The sequence below is a fragment of the Eptatretus burgeri genome, chromosome 4 (assembly GCF_056783735.1).
Source record: "Eptatretus burgeri isolate ZD-2024b chromosome 4, Ebu_testis_v1, whole genome shotgun sequence".
In the NCBI taxonomy this organism is placed as follows: Eukaryota; Metazoa; Chordata; class Myxini; order Myxiniformes; family Myxinidae; genus Eptatretus; species Eptatretus burgeri.
This window is the reverse complement of record NC_140964.1, coordinates 43,836,518-43,856,263: the sequence shown is the minus strand read 5'-3', so window position 1 is coordinate 43,856,263 and position 19,746 is coordinate 43,836,518. Positions and strand designations below refer to the sequence as shown.

Sequence of the window (19,746 nt, the reverse complement as noted above, 5' to 3'; positions counted from 1 at the left end):
ACAACTTTTTGAGATATAGTGACATCTTTAGTTTTTAGCCCTATCTATCAATTTTAGAAATTACCCCTGTGTTGACCTTTTGATCTTAAAATTAATTGGTAGTTGAATTCAGCGACCTGACATGAAAATGCTCTTCAAATTTCAACTTAATCGCGTTAAAATTGAGGATTTTAGAAATTTGGTCTATGTTGATCTTTTGGTCTATGTTGAACTATTCACCTATGGTGACCACAAAAATAATAGGTGGTTGAATTCAATAACCTGATGTGTAAATCCTTTTCAAATTTCAACTGAATCAGATGAAAATGTAAGATTTAGAAAATTAGGCACAAAATTAGTCTTTTGGCTTATTTTGACCTTTTGCCGATGTTTATCTCAAAATTAATCGGTGCTTGAATTCAGTGACCTGACATGCAAATGCTCTTCAAATTTAAAGTCAACTGGATGAAATTTGAGGATTTTAGAAAATTTAGCTCAAATTGGCCTATTGGCCTATGTAGACCTTTTTGGTCGACCAAATTTTACGAAACTTCGATGCGAGACCGTCGCAGGGTCGGTGACATTAATCTCGGACATTTCATAATGATCGGTTGAGCGATTTGGGCCGGAGGTGGGCGGACAGACAAACAAACACACAAACAAACACACAAACAAACAAACAAACACGCAAACAAACGGAGGCGATCAATATGTGAAAAAAAATATTTTTGCTCAGAAACAGACCCAAATGCAATGCCCTCTTGTGCTCAGTAACAGACCCAAATGCAATGCCCTCTCCTCTGGCAAGGATAACAAACCAACAATGCAAGAAAAATTAACAACAATAACCTAAAACATAGGGGCAATACCCTGAGGGCGCTCACCTGGTTGTGGCTGGATGAGATAACCAGGGAACCACTGGTCAGCATGGATGACCCACAAAATATATAATGGAGAAGAAAGTAAATAGCGATGGATTTTTTTTATGCCAAGAACAAACCTCGGTACATCACGGGTGATGAAGGTTGTGGTCAAGTTTCATCAAAAATGTGTATGTGGTTTCAGAGAAGAAAGTAAATACATATTTTGGGGGGCAAACCCCCTGTAGTCCCCAAATTTTTTTTAATGCCATGAACAATCTTTGGGACATCACAGGTGATGAAGGTTGTGGTGAAGTTTCATCAAAATTGTGTATGTAGTTTCTGAGAAGAAAGCAAATACCTTTTTGGGGGGGGGGGGCAACCCCCACAAAGACCGCCTCAGACCTCGATTATTTTTAATGCTGTGAACAAATTTTGTATATCACGGGTGATGAAGGTTGTGGTGAAGTTTCATCAGAATTGTGTGTGTAATTTCGGAGAAGAAAGCAAATACATATTTCGGGGGCAACCAACCCCCCTTACCTTGGGAGTGGAGGAGGCCAATGAGCTGACCACATGCCTCATGGTTGTAGCAGGTTGATCAGCATCTCAAGGAGATGGGGATGGGCCAGGCATCTGCCTGGGGGATGGCCAGACAGAGGTCCCTGGAGTACCGGTGGAAAGTGGACGCAGCGACGCGCTGATCCGGCGCATGCTCCCATACCTGGCCTGACCTGACCCCCTTACACCCCAATTTTTCTAATGTCATGAACAAACTTTGGTACATCCTGGGTGATGAATACAATGAAGAATGACACCACATTACGATGCCACAATATGACATCACAATCCTCTTATGGATTACCATCACGACATCTTTTGGCATTTTACTTTTGTTGTGGGATTGTGATGGAACACCGTAAGAAGATGTCGTGATGGTAATCCATAAGAAGATTGTGATGTCATATTGTGGCATCGTAATGTGGTGTCATTCCTATCTTGGTTGGTTGCTTATTTAGAGATTCCATCCCTTTCATCCCTCATGTTTTTTTTTTGTGTTACACTGCCTGGGTTTTTCCCAGGAGTGATCAAGCAATATGTTTTGTGAAGATCGTATGTTGACGTCGTAGTGATTTGTTGTATTTAAAAAAAATAAAATTATCAAAAAGAACTAAAAAGAAGGAAAAGTGGCCCAAGTACATTTTTCAATGCCTAAGATTGGTAATTAATATGAAATCATAAGGCCAACATTCCCCAATTTGTCATGCAGGAAATAATGAAACACATATTTCATTGAATTTCCCCGGGCAATGCCGAGTACTTCAGTTAGTATCCTATACGACAGACAGATATCCATGGCTGACATTGGGAATTCTATGTCGAACTAAATCCTTCAATCCCATGTAAAAGGAAGAGACAAAGGATACTGGAAAAAATAATTTTGGGACATAACTTATTTTATAGACATCTGAATCATCATTAGGACTACAACAACCCGTCCCATCGTTAAGGGCAGCCAACAGCGCCACATTGTGGGAAATCGGTAACATAACCAGATATGGTGATGCGTACGGGTCCAGGTGAGAGAGGGCAATTTACTCGAGAGATTCAAACTACATTGGTTTATACAGTGTATACATGCTCAGTGTACATCCGAAAAGCTGAAGGTAAGAATTGCGTTTCAGATTAACTCTAAAGTTTGGATATTCGCAAAGGTATAAATATTTATCTTGTGCAGTTAATTCAATATGTAACAGTGAAACATCGCCTCATGTCATCCTCCATCTCCACTTGTGATTGTTTCTACCTCCATGAATCCTTCCCTATCCAGGTTTTCATGTTCACAATTTAATATATAACCTCATTCTCCTCTCTTTCATCATCCACTCATTGCTTGGCTTCTCACGCCCACCATACGTAGATTATGTATGATAGAAAGACAATGTAAATGATAAGGAATGACGCATGATCCAAAGGACCCTGACCGAGATGGACAACAGGAAAGGCAGACTGAATTGTATCAATGCAAAGGATACAAACTCGAGAAGACATTAGATGGGAATGAGATGGAAAAAATGATCCACAGAGCTCGTAAATATACGATTATTATCTATTGGGTTAGAACACCTCGTTCAGTGCACTGTAATTCAAATTTCATTTCAAAAAAAACTTGCTATGAATAACACAGTGAGTATCATTATTGCACAAATAGGGACGTTGTGTGATTTTATAAGTGAATCGATCAGCATCGACGAGGAAAATTAACTGGAACACAAATATAAAAGCTTTATATATATATATATATACTGATGCACTCGCCTTGAGAGTGGAGACTTTTACTCCGTCGGTCAGGCGAAGGGTGAACATCCAAAAGGTCTGCGTCTCAATTTCCAAGGCAACATTTCATCAGCTTTGACATGTTCATCATTGATGTTTCCACAGTTTCTGCTCAGAACCCTTTCCAAGCTGCAGAAGGTCCATAATCTCAGCTCTGGATCCACATCAGTTCAGTTCTGTCTGTCTGTCTGGAGGTTTTTTTTTCCAAAAAAAAAAAAATGATTATCATACATTCATTCTCCTTAACACACATCACAAAGTGTAACCACACCTACACACCTCATTTTAACTGTAAATGTGGTGATGATGCTTGGAGAATGGGGTCCAAGTCAAAAGCCTGTTAAAATGATAAATAGGAGGGAGCATGATTCGTGTCCCCAAGAGCTGTTCCTTTTTAATTTGGATGCTGATGTCCAAAAAGTCATCATCTATTTCCGTTGTTACTCCACACACGTGAAGCAAAAAAAAGCAGGCTTAAACAACTGGTTCATGTACGTCCATCTGTCTGTCTTTGTTATCAGTTTATGATCGAGGAACAACTTATTTATATTGAATGTTATAGTATTTTGAACACGAATATTAAGACAAGTCTTTCGTTTTACCGCACCTTGGCTCAGAATTCGTCCATATCACACAAGCGCAGAGAGGAGTGAGATAATACGTTTACTCCATCTGCCTGTCTGGCAATCAAGCAAAATTGAAAATCATTCCAAACAGGAAACTTTCTGTGTTTAATGATGTCATAATGGACACAAACAACAGGCACAAAAAGCTAATGTAACATTGTTGTGGGGCCGGGTATCGGCGACGAGCACGACCGCTAGATGGAGCTGCAGGGTCGACTCCACCAATCACCCGGAATTTATAGGTCGTCACACTGGATAACTCCGGAGCCGACGGGTCCCTTATCGGACCGAAGTTCGCCAATAGATCGACCACGTGGGGTAGGGTCGATTGCAAATTTCAAGTTACCTAAATACCCACGTCGTCCAACTACCAGGAAATTTACCCTCGACGATGCTTGTACGGAACGAGACGCCAGCGTACTCGAACCGTGTGCGACCCGAGCGGACGGTCACCGAGCTTTGGTCGGTCCAAATGTCCCTTCACAGTGGCAACAGCCTGGCCAATTCACCAACACGCACCGTGTTAAACCAATAAAAGAAAGACAAAAACGAACCGATACATTTAACACATGGATTTATTTATAATGGAGCGTGTGTGTGGGGGGGGCATGTAAGAAGCAGAGTTATCAGAATAATAAAAGGCACGTATGTACAGCAAAGCACTTATACAATTACTACTTATTGGACTGGTGCCACAAACACACACATGCACACACCCAAAAGAAACTGACCCAAAGTGGTCTTTATTGAGGCCTTCAGCTCGGAGGGAAAGGGAGAACTGGAGACCAGATTCTGCCTCGGACCTGTCCACCTCGTGTGGTCTTCGCGCTGAGTCGAACCGGGCACCAGCGAGAGGCGTGCCAAATCCAGACACCGGCGAGACGAGCTGAGGGATCGCTGCGACGCGCCCAGAGCCAGCGATGAGACGAGAGCCAGAAGACCACCAGAGACACAAGTCCAGGAGTGGCGACACGGGTCCAAAACGACCAGGAGACCAGGCGACCACAAGAAGACGAAGACGAAGCAGGCCCCTCCAAGACCCTTTTCACACCACCTGTCCCGTCTATTTCTACTCGCCCCTCGTCGGGGCGGGGGGAACGCGTCTCACCCTCCGCGCACCTCATTCGCCGGGGACTCCGTTGCCTCTCCATGATTGGTCGGGGGGCGTGTTGGGGTCTTGATTCCCCCGCCCCCCGAAGAGGCTGTGCTTCTCTTGGAGCTCGCTCTGTGCCCTTTGACCGACTTACGCCCACCTCATCCCCGATCTGCCCGAGGATTTGCGAGAGAGACGTCAGGCCTTTGTGAACTCCGCCCACGTACGTGCTGACACGCACGTGCTTGCTGGCGAGCTCGGGGAGAATGCCGCGAGCAGAGTATTGTTATGTTGATGAAGATGGCGTTGACGTGAAAACCCTGACTATTAAAATAACTTCACAGCGCATGAACATTTATTCACCCATTAGATTAGGGAAAGGGAGCTATCTATCCACATTCACTTATCAAAATAACTGAGCTATAGGACCTGAATGTTGTGTGCTCATGGCTTCCAGATTCGCAACAATATGTTGGATTGGATGGTGTCATCGACACTGTGAAAAATGCTGACATTTCCAATCTTTCGTTTATTTAAATGCAATTATATATTTGAAGACTAGTGTTGCATAATACTTTCAAAAACCTCCAGTTTTTCAGTGCAGTCCTTCAATTTAAATAAAGGTTCAATGAGATGGTGTACAATTGTGGTGTTCGGGACTGCCTCTGGACTAGTCCAACAGCACTAAACCTTTGGATCTTTTTAACGATCGTTAAAAAGATTATTTTCTTAAAATTGAAGTAACATCACGTGAAGTATCGTGTTCTATGAGCTCTCCAGTTTTTGTTCATTCAGTTGATGTATCAGGTTAATGTCCATGTTGTCCCTAATCGAGATCCATTTCTGCCTCATTTGGATGGTCAAGACACGTGACACTTCCACCAAGACATTGTAGGGTCAGTACATGTACATGGTGAATACATGGGACACCTCCACAAAGCACGCATACAAAAACAAACATCACCTTCTTCAGGTCCAACACCACTGATTCTAAAACCACCACCTCGACCTTCAAGCTAATGTGGACATTTTTGATCTTTCATTTATTGTTCACATTGGAAGTCTTTTTTGTTATTTAGTCATGATTTGATTCTGAATTCCCCCAGTTAATCAGAAAACCAGATTTTGCCCCCTTTGGTCGGAGTCAACCGGTAAACCCCTTGATTTTGCCCCTTTTGTAGGAGTTAACCAGTGAACCCCTTGATTTTGCCTCTTTGGTAGGAGATATAAATCAGTTAAGTTTACAAAAGTTTACAAGTAAGAGAAGGAAGAAGTTGCTGCCTTCCTGTCTGCAGGAAGAGGGATGCTCCTCCAACAGAGGGTGGAGTCGGCCATGAAACTGAGGGTTTTCCAGAGAATGAGAAAGATCGTTGATAAAGACAAGGAACGGAGCACTTCAGCTTTGACAGTCAGATGAGTCACTGCTGCCCTCCATATGAATCAAAGCCTCGTGTTTCCATCTGAATCATCGTTTCGTGTATCATTCTAAACCCAAGCCTCATAATGTGTGGAACAAAGGTTCAAATCCCCTTTCCATACTGCATGTGTTTGTCCATTATCTACCAATGTCCTTGTAATTAATGTCATTGTACACTGATTTCTTCCTCCTGAATGTGATATATGCACATGCTCCAGCTCCACCATAAGCCTTATCATTAAGATCAATGTTAAAAAAAAAACAAAAAAACAACACCTCTCAAAACTCCTTACAATATGCCAACATTGCCAAGTCCACCCCACTTCGATTATATGAATACATCCTCTCCCAATTTCAAGAGAACCAAAAAATGAACCAATTGCATCGAACAAAAGAACAAGAAAGAATCACATTTGAATTTTCTACTAAATTAATTGGTGATAACATGAGTGAAACAATGCTCTTACAAAGTGCTATGCCTACTTTCATAAATTAAGTATGCAGACGCAGAGGCCTGATGAAAATGAATTGATATGTATATGAATAAAACACTTTAAAAATAAATGCAGTAACAGACAACGGGGAAGAGGTGGGAAGAGGGATGAACAACAGATTGCAGAGAAATCAACCCATGTAAATGACAACATTTATCCAGATGAGGATAGCTTATGGGTCTCACTGTCTGCCATGAGCTTTCCTGGGAGAGCCACACATTTCTAAGCTGGCCTATAAAGCCAGTCGCCGACTGGGCATCCACCTCTTTTATCGCGAAGTCGCGAGTGTAAATGATCGTTCAGGTTGGCTATCATTTGAATGGCTCTTTGTCAGACGGTGTCTGTGACTTCTGGATGACTCCACAATGAACACAGAAAGCAAAGTAACTGTTGAAACGAAACTTGTATTTCGAATGAACGGATACAGTTAAATGAGAGTTCACCATTACATTACAATGAACAACTCCGATTCCCACGTTGAAGTGTCTTGGTCCTGCCGTCAAACTGTGGATGAAATTTATCTCCATCAAACTGTGGATGAAGACCTTGTAGATGGATAAGAATTCAGATGTGCCAAGAAAGGAAATTCCATGATGGAGGATGCCCAGTCTGCAACTAGCTTTGGAGGCCAACTTAGAAATGTGGTTCTCCCAAGAAAGATCATGGCTGATAGAGAGACCAAGGAGTTTGAGTGACAACTTCTTCAAGAGGATTTGTTAAGAAAGTACAGTCGATGGTAGTGTTTGCCAAACAGCCCTTTTGGAGAGAAATAGGGAGAGTGTGAGATTTGATAAGACTGAGAGACGTTCCAAGTGTTTGACCAGCTTATTATTTTGTCAAGATTTGAAGAGATGGAAGAGGCTGCTGCCTGCCTGTCTGAGGGATGAGGGCGGTTACATCAGAGGGAGGAGTCATCAGGAAATAGATAAAGGGGATTTTCCAGAGAGTCAGAGAGATCACTGAAGAGGATCAGGAATAGGGTGGGGCCCAGAACACTGCCTTGAAGCACTCCAGCCTTAAAAGGGAGAGGAGATGAAAGGATTCCTTTTAGAGCTACACTTTAGCTGCAAGAATAGGGGAAGTCAGCAAGCTAAGAGTGGACGCCATATGCAGAGAGTTTGGGGAGCAAGGCAGGATACCAGACTGTATCGAATGCTCAATATATATATATATATATATATATATATATATATATATATATATATATATATATATATATATATATATATATATATAGAGAGAGATGGCTGACGTTGAGTACCTGCATCCTTGGTAGGAGAGTAGAAGAGATGAGTACCTGCATCCTTGGTAGGAGAGTAGAAGCAGCATGTAAAAAGTAGAGTGACCAGGTCTTAATCCAAATTGATGATCTGGGATGAGGTTGTTGGAGAAAAGGAATGATTTTATGTCAAATGCGAGGATATAGTCCATGACCTTGCTGATGATTGGAAGTAAGCTAATCGGTCTGTAGTTTAGGAGATAAGTTTTTGCACCTCTTTTATGCAATGCACTGATGTTGGCTGACTTCAAAATAGATGGAAGATGACTTGGCGCAAATGATAGGGTAAAAAGAGCAGAAGGAGAAAGTGCAAGCGCAGGTTTTTAGGACACATTAACTGATGCTGTCCAGTCCAGTTAAAGAATCAGAGTCAAGGGTTGCCAGAAACTTCTTCACCTTCGTAGGAGCAAAAATAGAGTCCAGGAGCTGTTTGGCAGAGCGAGGGGTTGGGGGACACAATATTTGGAAGCAAACACAGAAATGAGGAATTTCGCTATCTCAAGATTGGTGTCGGCTGTGGTACCATTTCAACTGACGGAAGGGATGGATGGGGAGCATACTCCAGAGACAGACTTAACAAGGTGCCACCAGGTTTAGGAGGAGGGAGACAAGTTTGACAAATGATGTTTCCTGGCTCTCCTGAGAGTGGACACACACTTGGTGCAATCTTTTTTAGCCCCTGATTGGTCAATGTGTGTTGCCTTCTGTGTTTTATGTTTGAGGTATTAGTTTATTTGCATCGAAAGAGATTAAAGGATTGTTTGAAAGCATGATTGTGTGCTTGTTTATTTATTATTTTCTTTGGCCTGATGCTGCAAGCCAATACACGACCTAGAAATAGTGTGTGAGATTGAAAATAACAACACAAGTGTGAGAGTGTCTTACCATTTGGAGCCCTGTGGTTCTCCGGTTCTGACGAGACCCTGGCTCATATGACACAACAAGTTTGGTCACCCGATCAAAATGGGGCTATTTATTTAAACCGACATAGGGCTACTGGCCGTGTCATTTTAAATTGTGGAATTCACTTGTTTGAAAAGAGACTTTTCATCCAAACCTCATGAACTTAATCTATAAATTCCGTTTTGTTCAATGTTACCACCCAGTTCTTAGAAACACCCAAAATCCAGACATTCAACCTTCTCCAAAGCTTCAAGCAGGTGGTGCACCACCATCTCATGTCATCCCCTATTCCTACCCACAATATTTTGTCCCCACATTAACCCTAAGTCACCAAACTTACTCACTTGCAGGTTCCAGTGTGTTCTCTCTCTCTCTCTCTCTCTCTCTCTCTCTCTCTCTCTCTCTCTCTCTCTCTCTCTCTCTCTCTCTCTCTCTCTCTCTCTCTGTTCGTTCATTAGCTTACCCTGTTTGTTGGCCAACTGTTGCCCCACTCTCGATTCATTGCCTTTTTACCTTCTGTTCCCTCAATCTTACATGGGACTCGATCTTGCATTGAAAAAAAACATTTAAAAACATTTAAAAACAAACAAAAAATAAAAAAAACATTAAACAAAAAAGATGACGGGTGACCGTCATCTCTATAATGTTTTTTTTTTACTATCATAATCGATGAACCGTTGCCAAATATCTCCTAAAATGACAGACTGGATAGGTTTTGAAAATGGCGACTTTCACAACTTTTGTGACCTCGTGACCTTGACCCTGACCTCGAATCCGGGAAAAAAATATGTCGTTGGGTATCACCCATCGACCTCGATCCACATACCAAATTTCATCAAGATCGGAAGTAAAAAGTTTTCTTTGTACCGGGAGGTGTTTTTGACCATCTTCCAGGTTACGTGGCGGCCAAACGGGACGGAAATTCAAAAATCTGTCTGGTTAGATACAAGATAATATTTTTTACTATCATAATCGATAAACAGTTGCCGAATATCTCCTGAAATGACAGACGAGATAGGTTTTGAAAATGGCGACTTTCACAACTTTCGTGACCTCGTGACCTTGACCCTGACCTTGAACCCCGACAAAAGTTATATCGTTGTGCAACACTCATCGACCTCTACCCACATACTAAGTTTCATCAAGATCGGAAAGAAAAATTGTTGACGGACGGACGGACATTTGTTCCGGCTTTATTAGGTCATCTCGGTAGAGATGACCTAACAAGAAAAAGAGCAATCAGAGATTGCAGACCCTTGCCTGGACTTGTTTTGTTTAGTGTTTGGGTACTGGTGAGTTATGTAATTAATGAGACATAATTAGAACTGCCACATTATAACTGCTGGCAGTGATGACCGGGTACCAAGACGTCCCGCTTTGATGCAACCCCGATTTGATCAGTCACCTGACCCTAACCGATGATGTTTTTTTATAATTGTTCAATTGAATTTAGTTGTTGTTGTTGTTAGTCTTTCGGCTGCTCCCGTTAGGGGTCGCCACAGCGGATCATGCGTTATGATCCGCATAATGATTTGGCACATGTTTTACGCCGGATGCCCTTCCTGACGCAACCCTGGTCGCCTCTTACGACACGGGGATAAGGATTGGGTTTCGCCATGATTCCGGGCTGCCCTACACCCTCTGTTCAATTGAATTTAGTATGGGATTAAAATAAATTCACTTCAAATCAAATGGAAGACCAAATAGGTACAGTCCTGCATTTGAGTCATGAGAAGGAACCCAAACAAGACAAAAGCAAAGATGAAGTCATCAGGAGGAACCGGGATAGGATTCGCGTTTCAGCTGCTACTCCTCTACCCTCAAACACATCCAGGCACAGACAAGTGAACCTTATTTAAAAACGAAATAACAAAAACCCACATCAAGAAATTAAATAATTCTGGCTACCATGTGTCTGATCAAGTTGAAATTTAACACATGTATTCCCCATCACTACCACATCACAAATGTGAAGTTTCACGGTTCCAGAGAAAACATTATATTTCTTAAATCCAATTTGGCTGCCAAACCATGTGACCAATGATATTGTTGCGGGCCGGGGGTCTCGGTGAGAAGACCACAAGGTAGCGAAGCTATCTCGGGTTCCCACCAGACTCCCCCCGGAATCGCAGGCCGTCGCACATGGATAACTCCGTGACGCGGCTGGTCGCTAACCGACCGTGAACACCAATAACTCAACCAAATGACTTCGGGTCCTCAGTCTAATATCAGTTACCTAAAAATAATCACGTGACCGAATTACCGGGGGACACGCCCTCGGTACACCTTGTCCGAACCGGATCACCTTACCGGATCAGATGCAGCCGAGCGACACTGCCAAGGATGTACCGGCTAAAAGGAACGGATCGTTGGGAATACAGTGCCGACTAGGCGAGGATACGGACCATGCTGGATCAATGAAAGTAAAGACAAAAACGAGCTGGGAATATTTCTACATAAGGATTTATTAGAGGCAGGTGAGGAATGATATGTGGCACAATTAATAGAGTTTATTGTTGTGTGTAAGTGGAGATAGAAAGAAAAGTATGGTGCGACAATAATACAAGCAACTTACAAAAGCAGACAGAGCAGAGTTATCCTGATATATCTTCTGAAATCTTAACTTAAGCGAGGACAGGCGCCATGACACACACACACACACACGCACGCACGCACGCACGCACACACCGATGAAGAGGAGTTAATGAGAAGAAAAAGGAGAGTGTGGTGAATTGAAGGTCGTGACGTGTGATCACATGTTGCCCGGCTCGAGCACAGAAGAGATAAAGCTGAGGCTCGGCTCGGTCGGGGGGATTGTCCCAGGGGCATTGTCGTTTTATGTCGGCGATTCACTTGGTGCTCATTGAATGGTGAGAATACTGATTGATATATAATACTGATTTATTTTGTGGTGATTAGTTGCGCGTGTATACCTTACTGCTTATGTACTCCATGCTGCGTCTGTATTTCCTGGTGTGCCCGTAGAAGCGGCTCCAATCAAATGGAATAAAGCCTACACTCTGAAGGTTCTTCTCTCGTCTTCATTTCAATTTATTCCATTTGGTTTTCTCGGCTCTCTCAACCAACGATGGACAAGATCCACAAACCAGAGAGGTTCGACGCAGACCCAAACGCAACTGACTCAGAAATGAAATGGTCGCATTGGTTCCGTTCCTTCTCACACTATCTGACCATCATCGAAGAGGGAGCTGATAAATTGGCCGCCCTCGTGAATCATGTCTCGCCCGGCGTATACAGGCTCTTCTCGGAGTGCGACACCTACGAAGCAGCGATCGACGTGCTGCAGGCGCTCCACGTGAAGCGCAAGAACGAGGTATACATACGACATCTTCTCAACACACGCAGGCAAGCAGCCGGGGAGACAATCGATCAGTTCCTGCAAGCTCTGAAACAGCTGGGAAAAGACTGCAGCTTCCGGGCCGTAAACGCCGAGGAAGACCGAAATGAAGCGACACGGGAGGCATTCATCCAAGGACTTAGATCAGCCCACATACGGCAACGCTTACTAGAGAAAGCGCAACCCACTCTTGAAAAGGTAGTCGATCAGGCTTGAGCGATGGATACGGCTCAGCAGCAATCTGAGTCATTTGGGACACCGATGCTGCTAATGAACGCTGCTAGGGTGGGAACTCAAGGAACCCCACTGGCACAGACACAGCCAGACACAGGGGATGGAGAGACACCCGAGGAGCCGGATACCCAGACCACGTCAAACTCCTCAGCAACTGCTCCGGTTGGTAAATGCTTCTTTTGTGGGTACAAAAGACACCCCCGCCACAAATGCGCCGCCAGAGATGCCACATGCATGAATTGCGACAAGAAAGGGCATTATGCCAGGGTATGTAAATCTACTCTAAGGAGAAATAAACCCACTTCTGCGGCTCTCTACTCGCAAAAGAAACTAACTGCAGCCTCCCCGGGGAATCTATCCAAGGCTATCATCAACGTACGAATTAACGGGCATAAGGCTGAGGCACTGATTGATACCGGTAGCTCTGAAAGTTTCGTCAACAGCTCACTAGTGAAGGGCAGGAAATGGAAAATCCACCCGACAGACAATACGGTATGCATGGCCGCCACATCACTACAGTCCCGCGTACGAGGGTACTGCAATGTTGAATTGGATGTAAAAGGGTACACGCATCGGGATGTAAGGGTACTGGTGCTTCGTGATTTATGCGCAGACGTAATTCTGGGTCATAATGTCCTCAAGCAGCACACGAGCGTCGAAATACCCTTTGGAGGAAGCAAACCTCGTCTAATTTTAAATGCGTTGACCACCGCCGAGGTAACGTCCCCCCAGCTGTTCGCTAACTTGTCGCCGGTCTGCAAACCGATAGCGATCAAATCGCGGCGATATACCACTGCTGACATGAATTTCATCACTTCAGAAACCAAGCGATTACTGGAAGAAGGAATTATAGAACCGAGCGATTCGCCATGGCGCGCACAGGTGTTGGTGACCAGCAGCCAGAACCATAAGAAACAAATGGTTGTCGATTATTCCCAAACGGTCAATCGCTTCACCCAACTCGACGCCTACCCCCTGCCGCGCATAGACGAGATGGTCGAACGCGTGGCCAATTATAAGATATTCAGCACCATCGATTTGCGAAGCGCCTATCATCAAATTCCCATCCGAGAGGAAGACAAACCTTACACCGCATTCCAGGCAGGTAGGCGCCTCTTCCAATTCAGGAGGATTCCATTCGGTGTCACGAATGGAGTAGCTTGCTTCCAACGGGTTATGGACGACATCATCTCAGATGAAAACCTCAAAGACACTTTTGTTTACGTGGACAATGTCACAGTGTGTGGTAGGGATCAGGGGGAACATGACATGAATCTGGACAGATTCTTGAGCATTGCTAGAAAATATAATCTGACTCTCAACTACGAGAAATGCGTATTCTCGGCAAGGTCAATTGACCTTCTCGGCTACACGATAGCCGACGGCACGATTAAGCCTGATCCTGAACGATTGCGCCCACTTCGTGAGCTACCCCCACCTCAGGACCTGCAGACAATGCGCCGGGTGATCGGCATGTTCGCTTACTATGCAAGATGGATTTCGCAATACTCCGAGAAAATACATCCCCTAGTGCATTGCAAAAACTTTCCACCAGATGCCACTGTTGTAACAGCTTTCCACAACCTCAAAGACGATATCAGTAATTCCGTGGTATTATCGATCGATAGCTCGGTGCCCTTCGTGGTGGAGACAGATGCTTCAGATCACGCGATAGCTGCTACGCTTAATCAGTCTGGGCGACCCGTCGCGTTCTTGTCGAGAACTCTCTCTGGAAGCGAGCAGAGACACTCGGCAATAGAGAAGGAAGCGTACGCCATCGTCGAAGCGCTGCGTAAATGGAGACATTATTTACTGGGAAACCACTTCACGCTCGTTACGGACCAACGATCCGTGGCATTCATGTTTGATGGGAAAAATAACGGGAAAATTAAGAATGAAAAAATTATGAGATGGCGGATAGACCTAGCTTGCTATAGTTACGACATAGTCTACCGGCCCGGGAGGGAAAACCCTGCTGCAGACACCTTCTCTCGGGTCTACTGCTCGGCGACAGTCAGTCGGGCTTTGCAAGACCTCCATGTGTCTCTGTGCCACCCGGGGGTAACCAGAATGGCACATTTCGTGCACAGACAGAACCTGCCCTATTCTATTGAAGATATTAAACAAATGAATGCTTCATGCCCTGTTTGTGCTGAACTAAAACCCAGATTCTATGGTGCGGCTCCTGGCAGATTGATCAAGGCCACTTCTCCCTTCGAGAGACTAAACATTGACTTCAAAGGGCCCCTGCCGACCGAGACAGACAACAGATACATATTCACTGTTGTTGATGAGTATTCAAGGTTCCCTTTCGCATTTCCGTGCTCGGATATGACCTCCGGCACTGTCGTGAAATGTCTGTCTGACCTCTTCGCTATGTTTGGGAAACCTTCGTACATACATTCAGACAGAGGGCCGTGTTTCATGTCGGCCGGGCTAAAACAATTCCTATTAGAGCACGGCATAGCAACTAGTCGAACGACGGGTTACAACCCACAAGGTAATGGGGAGGTGGAGCGGTATAACGGAGTCATTTGGAAAGCCGTAACTCTGGCGTTGAAATCAAGAGGACTGGGCCCCGAGCGGTGGGAGGTTACCCTTCCCGACGCTCTGAATTCCATACGCTCTTTGCTCTGCACGTCCACCAATGCAACTCCTCACGAACGAATGTTTACTCACCAACGACGTTATGTTGACAGCCAATCGGTGCCCAACTGGCTAACCCATCCCGGAACAGTGTTCATGAAACGCCCGGTACGACAAAGCAAGTATGAACCCATGGTGGAAGAGGTCGAACTCATCGATACTAATCCAGCGTATGCTCATGTCAGGCTCCCGGATGGCAGGGAGACCACTGTGTCGGTTCGCCATTTGGCTCCCTCAGGTACTCCTCCCGCAGGTACACCACCATCTGGCACACCTCCCTCTGACATCCCCTCCCCAGGTGTTCCCCCCCCAGGGACTCCACCCGAGAAGGGTGACGACGGAGCTACCGCGTTCCACCCGAGAGCGATCGGGGAGTCATCTCCGGCACGAGTCGAGGCTCACCAAGAGGATCGGAAGCCTCCCTCAAGTGAAACCGCCATCTACTCCCGGAGAGGCCGACGAATAATACCCCCTCGCCGACTCAATCTGTAAAGGGGATTATCGGCATCCTCGATGCTCATGCTCCTATATGCTCGTTACATAATATATCGATGCTCATTACCATGCTCCTACAACTCAAAATAATCCTCACTGCTTGGCATGTATGCTTCTGTAGTTTAGATAGTTCGCGTTGCTTGAAATGTATACTCCTGTAGCGCTGAAGTAATCAAGGTGCGTTAGCTGGGACTCTAGTTACATTTTAAAGATGGGGAGAATGTGGTGAATTGAAGGTCGTGACGTGTGATCACATGTTGCCCGGCTCGATCACAGAAGAGATAAAGCTGAGGCTCGGCTCAGTCGGGGGGATTGTCCCAGGGGCATTGTCATCTTTTCAGAGAGGAGATGAGGCTAACGGTCTCGTAATACCTTACACGATTGACCGATCGCGCCACCCAGTACGTTTTTGGGGGGATGCTCCACTGAACGCTCCCTCCTGGCCAGCTGGCGCATCATCTCCTACTTCGTGGCGCGTCGTGCAACTAAGCATCTGCACCGATCCAGAGAAGGGGAGTGACCATCAGGCCTGAGGGAGGGACTTTGAGTGGAGCCAGCGGCGAGTCGGTGGAGAAGGTAGAGTTGAGAGCGAGTGGGCAGCGTGGCAGGCAGCAGGCGGGTGGGGGAAGCCAGTGGTGAGTCGGTGAAGAAGAAGACGATGAAGACGGGGTACGCAGAGACCGATCCAAAGCCAGGCAAGGAAGATGAGGATGACCACAACACGACAACAATGACGACGACGACTCTCTGACGACTCTTCTGACGGCGACCCTCATGACTCCCCCAGACGGCTTTGCGATCTGTCCTTTATAGACCCTGCAGTGCAGGACGGGGGCGACGACCCGAAGCGATGTGTCGTCACCCGAATGGGGCGCTCTGATTGGGCCCCGTCCGCATGCTGCCTCGCTCCCATGGACGGAAGCGGTCCCATTGGTACATCTGGCGAGATATTTCGGAGGTGTCGAAATGTCTCGCTCCAAACACGGTGACACAAATTGCCCTACACCGAACTCCCAGGCCGTGCCCCGGTGACCGGCCGAGGGTCGCGGCGACCCCGCATGCCCGCCCGGGCACACCTGGCGACCCGCGGTTAGCGGTGGTCAATGTGCTTGCTTTGTCCGTACACCATGCGGCCCTAGCGATCCGGGTCGTACAGCATGCCTCTGCTTGGTAGCAGCTGTATCGAGGCCGAGGTGTGGGAGGATGTCTGCCGTCCGCGGGAGAGATTTGTGTTTGTTATGGTGAGCGAAGACCGACGGCAAGACGCCGCCATGACGCAGCACGCAGACCCGAATAAAGATGTCTGCTATTTATGCCCCGTTCTGTCTGATGATAAAGTATCATGGGGCTGTGCGCAGATCCGCCTGCCATCGAGCATGTGGTTATTTATCACAGGCAGTGTTGTGCGCAGTGCCAGCTCTGATCTGTGTCAGGAATTGAAGGACAGGATTGGATATAATTATTAGATGGAGATTTGGATTGAAAAGAGGATAGATATAATTATTGGTTGTGGAAATGGGTTGAAAAGAACGCGCCACGTGCGTCCTGTATGACGGGGGCAAGGTTGTTTGTTTGCTTTTGCGAAGATGCATTCTAATAGTTTAGGGTGTGGCTGCAGTTTTTACAGGCAGCCGTCTGAGTGCAGTCCCTGCTTTGATTTATTTCAGGAATAAGAGGAAAAGAGTAGGAATGAAGTTAGAGATATTGTTGTGGGCTGGGGTTCGGCGGTGATAAACGACCACGAGGGGGAGCAGTGGAGTCGTCTCCCACCGAACACTCGGAATTTAGGTCGTGACTCTCGGATAAGTCCGAGAGTTCACGGGTCCCTTAGAGGACCGTGGTCGCCAATATTTTGACGGCGTGGGGTAGGGTTAATTGCCTAATTTCAATATACCAAAATACCCACGTCATCCAACTACGGGGAAAACCACACCCTCAATGGACCTCGGGCGGAACAGACCGTTTACCGAGCCCGATCCGGATTTCGGAATCAGGGTAAACCGAGGGGGGATTACCAAGCTCCGTCGGTCTAAATGAACAATTTACGGCACGAACGGCCTTACTAATTCTCAATACGCACCATGCTAGGCCAATGGGAGAAAGCACAGAAAACGAGCTGGTACATATAACAGGGGTTTATTTATAACAATAATCGGGGAAGGAGACACAGAGCAGAGTTATCAAGAATAACGAAATGTAATGTACAATGAACAAGGCACTTAACGGTTCTACTTACACAGACTGGCGCCACACACACACACACACACACACACACACACACACACACACACACACACACACACACACACACACACACACACACACACACACACACACACACACACCCAAAGAAATGGTGGCCACGGCCTGTATTTGCATCTGCCCGCCTCATGCGGTCTGCTCGAGCTTGTCCGGTGGCGGGACTCGAACCCACCACCAACAACGCCGCACCAAGCTCCGGGAAACAAGAACGGCGTCCCCAGCCACGGACCAGATGAGAATGCCAGCAGCTTCCTCTCTTTCTCCTTTACAAAAGGGGTGAACCTTGCTTGCTTTGAGGAGGCGAGCATTTATTTCTTTGACGAGGCGAGCCTTTTTTGATTTTGACCAGGCGAACCTTGCTTGCTTTTTCTCCACAGCTCGCCACTTCGTCTTATCCCCCCCACCTCTCCCGCAGGTCGAAGGCACCACTCTGAGGGACTCGCCCCCGGATTGGACGAGGGGTTGTCGGGCGACTCGCGGCCGCCCTTCATTGGTCGGGCCGAACACTCCCTCTGGCTGGGCGGGGCTGCCCCTGAGGTGGTCAGCTCCCCTGATCGGCTGGGGCATGCATGCGATGCTCGCCCCTCACTCATTGGCTGGAGGAAACGCTCTATGCCCCTCCTTGGAGCGGAGCCTCCATACGAAGCGACGGAAGCTCCGCCCACGCTCTCAGCCAAAAACACGTGGGCAATGGCGACCGGGTTGAGTGCGGGTGGTGTCGCTGTTGTTGTTGTTGATGTAATAAAAACCCAACTAAAAATAACTTGTAGCACACACCCAAAATTCCCATTAGACATAGGGGATGGATTCTAACTATAAAAACATACTTATCGAAATAACTAAACGACAGGGAGTCTGTCTGTTTGTGTGCAAAAGGCTTCCAGATTCATAACAATATAATCAGACCTAACTATGAGATTCACACAATGAACTTTGTCCCATTTGACCCATTAGACATGAGGGAAACGTTTAACTATACGTATATTCATTAAATAACTGTCTGGGGATCACTGTATGATGGATGCCATTGCCTTGGAGGTATGCGGTTTCCAGAACCGCAGCAATATCATATGTGTGAACCTATTGTTCCTCATGAACAGGCGGTCATACGTGTAAAGTTTCACCTCGATTTGTTCAGCCACTTCAGAGAAGAAGATTTTTGAAGGTTTTAAAAAAAAAAAACAATATGGCTGTCGAATCACGTGACCGATGATGTCATGATTATTTTTCTGTGGACCATTTTATCCAGAGATGACCGTCAAAAGTTTTTATACTGATCAGATGTGACGTTCTCCATATGCAATTATGACATCATAACGAGAGCACCTGTGACGTCATTAAAAAATCACACTCATTCCGCATGAGGAGCACTTGCCATGTGCCAAGTTTCAATTTTTTCCTTGGTGCGGTTTCAGAGATACAGAGGTCCAAAGTTTTCCTGATTTCCCAATAGGGCTTTCACACCACATGACCTATGACATCATATTTATCATTAAAACATTCTACATGAGTCGTCGCATCAATGGTGAAAATTTCGCCTCAATCTGCCAAACAGTTGCAGAGAAAAACATGAAAGTTCTGTGCGGACACACAGACAGACAGACAGACAAACAGACAAACAAGCAGTCATAGACTGGTACTTACGAAATCGTCAACTTGACCTCTGACCTTGTCTCATAAAAGCTGTCTCTCGAGAAGGTAGCGACGCAAACCAGAAGTTTCTACGATGATTCTGTACCAAACCATCAAAAATTGAATGTTTT

General features: G+C 45.8%; 1 protein-coding gene across 1 annotated transcript in view; it reads right to left on the bottom strand.

Moving 5' to 3' along the window:
• LOC147027928 (spermatogenesis-associated serine-rich protein 2-like) overlaps positions 1–3,327 on the bottom strand; it is a 66,488-nt gene extending 63,161 nt beyond the window's left edge. The window contains exon 1 of the mRNA XM_085877765.1: positions 3,159–3,327. The gene's annotated coding sequence lies outside the window, so the exon portion shown is untranslated. The remainder of the gene's footprint in view (positions 1–3,158) is intronic.
• Between the last annotated feature and the right edge of the window lie 16,419 nt (positions 3,328–19,746).